Source organism: Tupaia chinensis, unplaced genomic scaffold (genome assembly GCF_000334495.1).
Source record: "Tupaia chinensis unplaced genomic scaffold, TupChi_1.0 Scaffold141861_1, whole genome shotgun sequence".
NCBI lineage: Eukaryota > Metazoa > Chordata > Mammalia > Scandentia > Tupaiidae > Tupaia > Tupaia belangeri.
The window spans coordinates 531,715-543,741 of record NW_006201718.1 but is presented as its reverse complement, the minus strand read 5'-3'; the positions used below and the strand labels follow the sequence as shown (position 1 = coordinate 543,741).

Here is a 12,027-nt window from a genome sequence, read left to right as displayed (position 1 = left end):
TGCCCCTCAATCGATGTTGAATGGAAGTTGAGAGATACATATCCCCGCTTACTTGACTCTGAGGGTTGTTTCTGCAGTATAGTTATGTACTGCAAAATGAAAGGTAACACATATGATGGTGGTCGCATAAGATTGCCACGGGGCTGAAAAATTCCTACTGACTAGTGATGTTGTAGTCATAGTAATGACATATCACAAAGCATTACTCAACATGTTTGTAGTGGTGACAGTCTAAACAGCCAACTGCACTGCTGGTTCTATAGAAGTATTGGACATACAAGGACATACAATTATGTACACTGCATAATACTAGTTAATGATAATGACCATGTTACTGGTATATGTATTTATAATACCATAATTTTATCTTTATTTCAGAGTATACTCATTATACTTATTAGAAGAGAAAGCTTACCATAAAACAATATGTGTGTTATGTTGGCACCAGCCTCAGAAATCTTGTGTTTACCTGGTCTCTTGATTGCATCATTTTCTCTTGTGTCTGTTTCAATTTCATGTTGTTTTGTTCATTAGAGCCTCTAATCATACAAAATCTATCCTTAATGTTCCCAGTAAGAGGTCATGTCAAATGATTAATGTAGATGCAAAATTATAAATGATTAAGGACTAGGATGGTGGAAAATCAGTGATGCCTGTTGGTTACCAGTTAGGCATGTCCCATTCCATCATAGCTATGCTCTTGAAGAGTAAGAACAAAGACTGAAGCTATTCAAGGATCTGCTTCATTGATGCAGTGAGAGTAGGAAAAATTTGAGATGAACCCATATCAGATATAGACAAACTTCTAACAACCTGGACTGAAGCCCAGACAATGAATTGTATCCCTCTCTGCACCATGACAATTATAGCCAATGCAAAAAGTTTTTGTGATTTTGAAAGAAGATTTTGAATCTACTGCTAGCTCTGAGTGGTTTAATGATTCAAGAATCATTATTATAACATCATGTGAAAGTGAGCAGTGGGTCTGTGAGTGCTGACCTAAAGATGGCTGAAGACTTTTGGGAAGCTAGATAAGCTGATGGTACAGAAAAATGACTTGCCAGGGTAAGTCAATATGGATGAAATCTCCATATTTGAGAAACAGATGCCTAAAAGGACTTTCATCCATAAAAAGGCCAAGTAAATGTCAGGTATCAAGGATTGTGAGGACAGAATAATAGGCTTGCTTAGGGGCAATGTTGAAGGTTACAAATGGAAGCTCTCTGTGAACTAGCACAGTGAGAACCCAAGAACCTTCAAGCATATGCATAAGCAAGCACTGCTAATTCCATAGGAGAAGAGGTCACCGAAGACTCACCTCAACTCTTCAAATGGCCTTCTGAATTGCCATGCCAGGGAAATGGAGACGAGATATTTGGAGAACAACATACCCTTCAAGATTTTGTTTGTTAGGATCAGCAGTTAGCATAATGGCTATGTTGCTGGACTCCCATGTAGTTGACTGTGGTTTGAGTCCCGGACCTGGCGGCTTAAACTCACGGCGGGCATGTGTGCGTGCATGCCTGAGATACCGAGAAGAGAATGGAGGAGAAGGGATTGCGGTGTGGCCATCTCCCCTGGGGGGTAATTTCTTGCTTTCTATCTCTCTATCTCTCTCTGTCTTTCTGGCAAGCGCACGCACCCTATAGCAAAAAACTCTCCAAAAAAAAGAAAAAAAAAAGATTTTGCTTGTTGTTGAAATGGTCTTTCACATCTTCCTTTTGCTGGTAATCTTATTCCAATATCAAAGTGATGTTTCTCACTCCAAATGCCACCTCTTTGATTCAGTCAATAGATCAAGGTGTTATAGCAGCTTATAAAGCCTATGACCTGAGGAGAATCTTTTCCCAGGCTATTGCTGTAACTGAGGAAGATACTGAAGACACTAATGCAATTCTAGAAGGATTACAACATCTATGACTGCATAAAGAATCTCATTCAGGCTTGGGATGATGTTAGCAGGGAGGGTATGGATGGTATCTGGAAAAAGACACTCAAGAGCTTCATCTGTGACTTCGAAGGATTTTCCTAGGATGAGGAAGTAGAAAAAATCAACAAGGCTGTGGTTGAGATGGCAAACAACTTTAACCTGGATGTAGGTGAGGATGACATTGAGGAGCTCCTAGAGGTAGTTCTTGATGAACTGACTAATGAGAAGTCATTGTAACTGGAACAGAAACTTACGAGTGAAGAAGAGTCAAAAGAAAAGGAAACTGTTGGAGAAAAAGAACCTTCAAGAAAATTCACAATGATTTCAATTGAGGAAAAGCTTTTGTAGACCCCAACAAGTTACTTAAAAAATTTGAAAACAGGGATTCCAACATAGAAAGATTTTCATGAATGGAAAGGAATGCTAATGGTACATCATGGTGCAACTAAAAACATCAAGTAAGCTACCATTTTACTATTGGAACCCAGAAAATTCTTGGTGTTATGAGTTTTCATCCCCTTTCCCTCCTCCCATCCAAAGCCTCCTTTTTTTTTTAAAGATAATTTATTTCATGAGAGAGAGGGAGCGAAAGAGAGACAAGCATCCTCAACATGGACTCACACTGTGATCTACCCACCCAGCCTTCCTGGTCATCCTGCCTCTTGGGTACATTTGCCCAGCATGTACAGGGTGACTGGAGAACTGAACCCAAGACCTTCCACATGAATTCAACATTACTTGAGCAGTGTACCACAGAGCTTTTCTTCAAAAACCTCTTGACTCCCTAACACACATAGAGTAAGACTCATGAAATTTAGCATGGCATATGAGATCCCTTACCATCTGCTGAAGATATCTTCATCTTGAAACTTGGTCTTGCTATTTTGTGCAGCCTTCATATCTCTTTGCTTTCACACATCCTCTTCTCTGAATTTTGCTTTTCCTTTTTTTTCTTTCTTCTGCCTCTTATGAAAAACTCTTATTTGTATTTCAAAACCCAGTTCAAATTTTAACTGTTATGTTATATATTTTTCTGGAGTATCTAATATTTTGGTATTCTACTTCTTGGTAATCCCACAATTTCCTCATCCATGTATTAATACACACCAAACTATCGTGTTATCAGGAAAGTCATGATACATTTTTCTGTTTTTCTATGTAAAAATTCGTCATGACTTTTCTGACAATCCAATATTTTATAGTTACCAGTTTTAATTTGTAGAAAGTTTTTTTAAAGAATAATTTTATTTAACTTTATTCATCATCATTATTTTTTACAATTTGACCAGAAAGATACAGAGAGAGAGAACGTGAGAAAGCAAACCACCAGGTCTGGAACTTGAACCATGGTTAGCCATGTGGGAGTCCAGTGCCTTAACCACCATGCCATCTACCCACCCCATATGTAGAAAGTTTCTCTCTCTCTCTCTCTCTTTTTTTTTTTTGAGAGGTTTTTGCTATAGAGCGCGAGCGCCCCCCAGAAAGACAGAGAGAGACAGAGAGACAGAAAGTGAGAAATCACCCCCCGGGGGGATGGCCACGCCACAATCCCTTCTCCTCCATTCTCCTCTCAGGATCTTGGGCACACACGCACATGCGCCCTGCATGATTTTAAGCCGGGACTTGAACCTCAGTCAACAACATGGGAGTGCATAGACATAGCCATTATGCTAACTGCTGGTTCCCATATGTTGAAAGTTTTATCTATATTCTACATACTATGTTATTGTAAGACAAAATTGACACACCATTATCCAAACTAATTAAGAAGAGAGAAAGGAACCAGATAAGTCAAATCCACAATGAATCAGGCAACATTACAATAGACATAATTAAATACAAACATCATACTATAAGTGACTCTATGCCAACAAGGAAGAACACCTGGATGAGATGGGCAAATTCCTGGACACATATAATCTACTAGATTGACTCAGGAGGACATAGAAAGCCTGAATAGACCAATAACAAGCAATGAGATTGAATTAGTAGTAAATAACTTAACCAACAAAGAAAAGTCCAGGCCCCAATGGTTTCACTGCTGAATTTTACAAAACTTTTAAAGAAGAGGTAACCCCCATTCTACTCACACTGTTTCTAGAGATCCAAAAGGAAAGAACCCTTCCAAATTCATTCTATGAATCTTTCATTACCCTCATTCCCAAAACAGATAAAGATACAACAAAAAAGGAAAACTACAGACTTATATCCCTGATGAATATATATGCAAAAGTTCTCATTGCCAATTAAAAAAAAGAAAGAACTTTAACCTTTGCCTTAAACAGTACAGAAGATTTAATGCAATATATACCATAGACTTAAAAGATATACCTAAAACTATAAGACTTTTAGGAGAAATTCCTTGTGACTATAGACAGATTCCCTACCTATAACATCAAATTCATGTTCTATAAATTTTTTCTTTAATGACAAATTGGATTTCATTGCCACTATTAACTTTTACTCTTCAAATAAAAACCCACAGACAAAGAAAGTATTGTCAGATTGATCACACATCTGATAACTTGCTTATGTACAAAATACATAATAGTGGCCAGTATTGTACTAAGGTGGTTGAGCACTATGCAGAGGAAGTAAGACCCCACAAATACAACTGTGGTTCAAATACTGGCTTCTGCAGCTTAAAAAACATGAGAGGCATATGCATGCATGACCAAGATCCTGACAGGATGGAGAAATAGAGGAAAGGGAAACTGCAGCATGACCAGATACCTTTGAGGGGTTCTTTCTCTCTTTCTCTCTCTCTTCCTGTCTCTCACCCTCTGTCATAAAAAGAAAAAGAAAAGAATATATAATGAATTCTTATTTCAATAATTAAAAATAACTCAATAAAAATGGAGAAAAGACTTCAATAAACACTTCAGCAAACACTTCAGTGTCTAATGAACATGTGAAAAGATGCTAAACATTATTAATCACCAGTGTAATACAAATTAAAATGCAAATTAAAACCACAACGAGATATCACTTGACACCCACTAGAATGTCTGAGATCAATGAGATGGACAATACAATGTGTTGGCAAGAATATGAATAAACTCATACATCATTGATGGGAATATAAAATGGTATAACTACATTGAGAGACAGTCTGACAACTTCTTAAAAAGTTATACATGCAGCTGAAATAGAAAATGGTGTGCTTGTCAGATTGATTCGCGTTCACCTGCGCGTATCACCGGTTGACCCGAGTAGGAAACCAGGCCACCAGTAAAACATGAACGGGAGAGTAGATTATGTGGTCACCGAGAAAGAGATCAATCTTACCAGAGGACCCTCAGATCAATGGCCAAGACCTAAAGAACCTGCTGCACCAGGATGCTGTAATGCAGGCTATGCTGTTTCTCTGAGAGTGCAGCACAGGTTACAGGTGCAGAATGGACCTATAGGACATCAAGGAGAAGGGGAGCCATGTGGTATTCCCATAGCAATGGTATTGGTGCCGTTGTTTGCCCTCACCATGGTGACAGCCTGGGCCTTCACAAGATACCGGCAGTAACTCTGAAAAGCTTGCTTTCTTCTAGTGTGTCCAATGAAGATACACTTCTCCCACCCTCTTCCTCTGCCATTCTCCCACATCTTTTCCTCTCTTCGTAGTCAACGTCTGATTTAAAGAGACTGATCCTTGCCCAGAATCTTGCTGTTCGGATCACTAATTTTTGTATTCTAATGGGAGAGTAAAGGTATTGTTTGAAGGAAAACTGAAGAAAAGACTTACTAATAACAAATAAGAAAATATCTATTTTACCAAGACTGCTACTAGAAATTCAGCTACCACCCAAAGAGGGAAAGGTCCAGAGTTCCAGTAGCCATGGATGACACATTTTTTCCCCTTAACTGGCATGCCTTAAAAGCCAGCTGTGTTATATGGGAGGAGGAGAGGATTTTTCCTTTTGATAATCTTCCTTGAGAAGTTTTTGTGGCCTTTATTTAATTTGTAACTACATACGTGGGTGCCTATATAAGACAAAGGAGAACAAGAACATTTTTAGTTTTTTAAAAAAGGAAACACACACACATATATGTATCTATGGAATACATAGTGATGCCTAATGGAGAATTAAAGAGATGAGGAAGTTAAAAAAAAAGTTATGCATGCGATTACCATATAACCAAACAATTCCATCCCTAGCTATCTACTCAATATAAATGGAAACACATGTCCGTATAGAAACTTGTATGTGAATGTTCATGGCAATATAATAGCCTAAAACTAGAGACAACCTAATGTCCACCAACAGGTGATTGTATAAACAAAATGTGATATACCCATATAATGGTATACTACTCAGCAATTAAAGGGAACAAACTAAATAAACTACTGATACATGCTACACCATGGATGAACTTCAAAAACATTATGCTAAGTAATAGAAGCCAAATACAGAAGAGTACATATTTTATGGTTCTATTTAAATGAAATTTCCAGAAAATGTATAAATATAGACACAGAAAGCACAGAAGTGCTGTTCGGGCTGGAGGTTTGTCTGGTAATGGACTGAAAATCAGTACTCAGAAACTTTCTATTCTAACATGGAATTGTAGTTGTATTTGCAATACTGAATAAGTTTACTTATCACAAATTGCACATTTACATTGAGTTCATTTTATATATGTAAACTTTACCAGTCAACTTGTTAAACAAATAAAGAAACTTCAGAACAATATGGAAAACAGCAAGACAACTTATGTTAAATATGCACAACTGCTTTTCTATGTCTGCTGTGAGGATGAAGAGCATTCTCAGCAATCAGACCATCAATAGTCCAGAGAATGTCAACATCGCTCTGAAGGGATGCATAGTTATTGTGAAGGGCCCCAGAGGAACCCTGAGGAGGGACTTCAATCACATCAATGTCGAGCTCAGTCTCCTTGGAAAGAAAAAGAAGAGGCTGCAGGTTGACAAATGGTGGGGAAACAGAGGAACTGGCTACAGTTCGCACCATCTGTAGTCACGTACAGAACATGATCAAGGGTGTTACATTGGGCTTCCGCCACAAGATGAGGTCTGTGTATGCTCATAACGTCATCATTCAGGAGAATAAGTCTCTTGTTGAAATCTGAAATTTCCTGGGTGGAAAATAGATCCTGAGGGTTCGAATGAGGCCAGGTGTTGCTTGTTCAGTATCTCAAGCCCAGAAAGATGAGTTGATCCTTGAAAGAAATAATATTGAACTTGTTTCAAATTCAGTTTTTTTGTTGTTGTAATTTACACCCACTTATTGTGTTTGTGTATTCTTTAGTCAATCAGATTCAGTCATAGAGTGTGGACATTCAGTATATATTAAGTGGGGACATTCAATGTCTCTCCTTCCTACCCTGGCTTGCCTCACTTAGCAGTAAATCTCCCATATTCTTCCACTTTCTGTCAAAAGCCAGAGTTTTGTTGTTTTTTATGGATGAATAGCATTCCATAGAGTATATGTGCCACAGTTTTTCAATCCATTCATCTGTTTGGGGGCATTTGGGTTGGTTCCATGTCTTAGCAATTGTGAATAGTGCCATAATAAACATTGACATGCAAGAACTTTTCTGATTAAGAATTCTGTCCTTTGGGTAGATGCCAAGAAATGGGATTGCTGGATTATATGGCAGTTCTATTTGTAGATTATTGAGGAATCTCCAAATCGTTCTCCACAGTAGCTGGACTAATTTACATTCCCATCAGCAGTGTAAGAGAGTTCCCCTTTCACCACACCCCCACCAACACTTATCATTTTTCTTTTTTTTTCTTTTTATCTTAGACATTCTGACGGGGGTTAGGTGGTATCTCATTGTTGTTTTGATCTACATTTCCCTTACAATGAGGTTCGCTGAACATTTTTTCATTTGCCTTTTGGGTATTTGTATGTCATCTTTAGAGAGTGTTTTTTTTTTCACAGCAAGCCATGACAATTAAAAATAAAGATATAAGAAAATTTTTATATGGTATCTATTAAGTAAGATATAAGAGTTCCCCAACTACAGTAACAAGCTGGATAATTTCTTTTTTTTTTTCTTTTTTTGGAGAGGTTTTTGCTATAGGACACGTGCGCTCACCAGACAGACAGAGAGAGACAGAAAGACAGAAAGCAAGAAGTCACCCCCCAGGGGGGATGGCCACACTGCAATCCCTTCTCCTCCATTCTCCTCTTGGGATCTTGAGCACGCATGCACACGCGCCCGGCGTGAGTTTAAACCACCAGGTCTGGGACTCGAACCGTGGTCAACTACGTGGGAGTCCAGCGACATAGCCATTACGCCAACTGCTGGTCCCAAGCTGGATAATTTCTAAGGCCATTATATGACATTTTAAAGATGATAATAAAAGACAGCAATTGATTTGGAACTTTTTCCTAAACTTATTATCCTTTTCCAACTACTTGGCAAGTAAGAAATTGAGAAGAATTACTCCTAGTAAGAGTATGCTAAGAACAATACAGAATTACTGATCAGTAATTCTTTTGTCTAATCATTTTTCTTCACAGGAACAAGGGGCTTAAATCTGGTTTTTGAAGGAATAGCAAGGATATTTCAGGCAAGAGAAATACAATACTGGTGAATGTGGCTGTTCATCATTGGATGTAGAAGTTGGGGAAGATCCTGAGACTAATTTTACCATGGCATCAATTTTTATTTGGTACAAATGTGTACTAGTCACTTGTAAAGAGATACCTGAAAAATGGAACGAAGTGATAAAGCCTTACTGCGAGCTAGAAGATACAGTTTGTGTCATGATAAAATATATTTTTTGCCATCTGATGTCTCAGTAATTTGCTCCACTTCAACCATGAACCCTAGACCTTGTTTATTGTTTAAAAATCTAATAATTCTTCCCATAATCTCTTAATTCTTTGTGTCACACTTCAAGTGTGATATGAAGCTACCATGCTGGAATATAATTTAACATGGTTCTCTCAAAAAAAAAAAATAAAGCACAGCTAAAAGAGTATGGAATAGGAGAAATCAAAAGGTTCACATGAGAAGAGTGTGAAATGGGCAAAAATCTAGTTCTTACTTGGGACAAGTGGGCCGGTGAACCGAGTACATGTAACCCAGTATGTACTCAAAGGCAGTTCATATCCAAAGGAGCTGAGCTAATACAGAAATCATGGAAATCTCCAGCTTCATATTTGGGTTGATTCTATATCATATATACATATATATAGGTGCTATTTTTTTTTTGAGAGGATTTTTGCTATAGGGCATGTGCGCTCACCAGAAAGACAGAGAGAGACAGAGAGACAGAAAGTGAGAAATCACCCCCCAGGGGAAATGACCATGCCTCAATCCCTTCTCCTCCATTCTTCTCTCGGGATCTTGGGCATGCATGCACACGCATCTGGCATGACTTTAAGCCACTGGGTCCAGAACTCGAACCACGGTCAACTACATGGGAGTCCAGTGGTGTAGCCATTACACTAATTGCTGGTCCCAAAGTGCTGTGTTTTTCATTATCAGCATGGATTTTCAGAGATTATAAAAGCATATCTAAAATTACATAGTTAGGACTATGTAATTTTAAGAACAGGACTTCCAGTTAAGAAGATGGGCCAAGGACCTATGAGAAACTCACTTTCAGTCGCAGTAAGCAAACAGAAACACTGGGGAAAAGTTTAATAAGAAAAAATAAATAAATAAACAGTAAATGCATAGCCAAACTGAAAAATAAGGAAAAGATAACTCAAAGTGTCAGAAGAAAAAGGGCATTTAAAGCCATATGGTATATGATAAAAATACTGGAATCACGAACTGATATCTTTCAACAATGTAGAGCTTCAAGTGTCACTATCCATGAGATATGGAAACTCCAAATGAAGAAATGTAAGTAGTGAAATTTGTAGAGTTCCTACAGAAGACAATTTTCACAAAAGATGAGCTCATTTTATTAAAAACAAACAAACAACATAGCAATAACAACAAAACACTATAGGGACAGTCCTGTAGCACAGTGGTTAAACGCTGCCCACCAGACCAACTGTGATTTGAATCCCAGTCCCATGGGCTGGAAAATACACTGGGCACATGCATGCATGCTCAAAAACCTGGAAGAATGGAAAATGGAGGAAAAATTATTGCAGCACTACTCTGTCCCACTGAGGGATGCTTTCTCCCACTCCTTTCTGTCTCTGGTAAGCACACATGCCCTCTGACAATAAAATTTTTTCAGAGTATTTTTGGAAATCTAGTACTGTGAGATATTGTCAGCAGATATAAGAAATGAAGAATTCACCCTGAGAAACTAGATACAATCAAGTAATCTAAAAGAAAAAAATTAATTTATTTAAAATAGTTTAAAGAAAGGCCAGCAGGTGGCAAGGTGTTTAAGGCACTAGAATTACCACATGACTGATCGTGGTTCAAATGCCAGACCTGACAGCTTCCTCATTCTCTCTCTCTCAGTCTCTCTTTGTCTTTCTCTGGCAAAACTGATATAAAAAAATAATAAATAAATTAAATAAATAATTTAAGAAAAACAGTCTAAAGAATGCAGGTAATAATAGAATTTAAAAAGTCAGCCTAACAATGGACATTTGGAGAAGGGATACAGAGGTAGGGTATTGACGGGATGGGGAAGTGTGGTGTTATCGGTTGAAGATATTTTGATCAACGGGACTGGGGAGAAATGTTCACATATTGAAATGTTCACATTTAGCTAAACAATGTGATTGAATGTATATACAAAAAGAAATAAATTTAATAAAAATTTAAAAAGTCATAAAAGACCCTGTATTGTCAAAGCTATCCTGCACAAGAAGAGTGGTGTGGGGGGCATCTCACTTCCTGACCCAAAAATATATTACAAAACCGTGACAATCAAAACAGCATGGTATTGGCACAAAAACAAACATGAAGACCAATGGAACAGAGTAGAGATCCCAGAAATAAACCCCAAAACATACAGCCAACTCATCTTTAACAAAGGGTACCAGTCAATCCATTGGGAAAAGGGAAACATCTTTAGCAAATGGTGCTGGAAAAACTGGATATCCACATGTAGAAAAATGAATTTGAATCCCTATCTGTCACCATTAACAAAAATCAACTCAAAGTGGATCAAAGATCTAAACCTAAGACCACAAACTATAAAACTACTGGTGGCAAACACTGGGGAAACACTGGGAGACACTGGAGTAGGCAAAGACTTCTTAAGTAAGACCTCTCAAAGCACAGGCAATAATCCCCAAAATAGATAGCTGGGATTACATCAGATTAAGAAGTTTCTGCATAACAAATGACACCATAATTAGTGTAAATCAATAACCCTCAGAATGGGAGAAAATATTTGTTAAATGTGCCTTGGATAAAGGGCTGATAACCAGAATACATAGAGAACTCAAGTGGCTTAACAAGAAGAAAATTATTAACCCAATTAAAAGATGGGAAAATGAGCTGAATAAACAACTCTCTAAGGAAGATATACAAATAGCCAAAAAGGATATGAAAACATGCACAACATCCTTCATCGTAAGGGAGATGCAGATCAAAACCACAATGAGATACTACCTAACCCAGTCAGAATGGCAAAGACCAAAAAAACAAAAAATGATAAGTGCCAGAGGGGATGCAGTGAAAGGGGAACACTCCTACATTGTTGGCAGGAATCTAAACTGATCCATGGACACCACTGTGGAGAACAATATGGAGGTTCCTCAAAGATCTACAAATAGAACTACCATATGATCCAGCAATTCCACTCCTGTGTATCTACCCAAAGGACAGGAGAACACTCAATCAGAAAAGTGCTTGCACTATATTTATTGGAGCATTATTCATGATTGCTAAGACATGGAACCAACACAAATGTCCACAAATGGATGAATGGATTTAGAAAGTATGGCACATATACTTTATGGAATATTATTTAACCATAAAAAACAAGGCCCTGGAATTTAATAGAAAGTGGACAAATATGGAAGATTTGTTGCTGAGTGAAGCAAGTCAGGCTATGAAAGAGAGACATTGTACATCTCCACTTAACATATACCAATTGTCCGCACTCCATGGTAGAGACTGAAAGACTGGAGGACATAAAATTATTAAAAATTCTTATGGACACTAGAGATAAAGTGGAAGGAGGGTAAGAGCACAGGAAA

The 12,027-nt window shown here is 37.8% G+C and overlaps 1 pseudogene; it reads left to right on the top strand.

The window, feature by feature from the left end:
- Positions 1-5,168: 5,168 nt before the first annotated feature.
- On the top strand, positions 5,169-5,450 carry LOC106733238 (synaptojanin-2-binding protein pseudogene; annotated as a pseudogene).
- Positions 5,451-12,027: the final 6,577 nt, after the last annotated feature.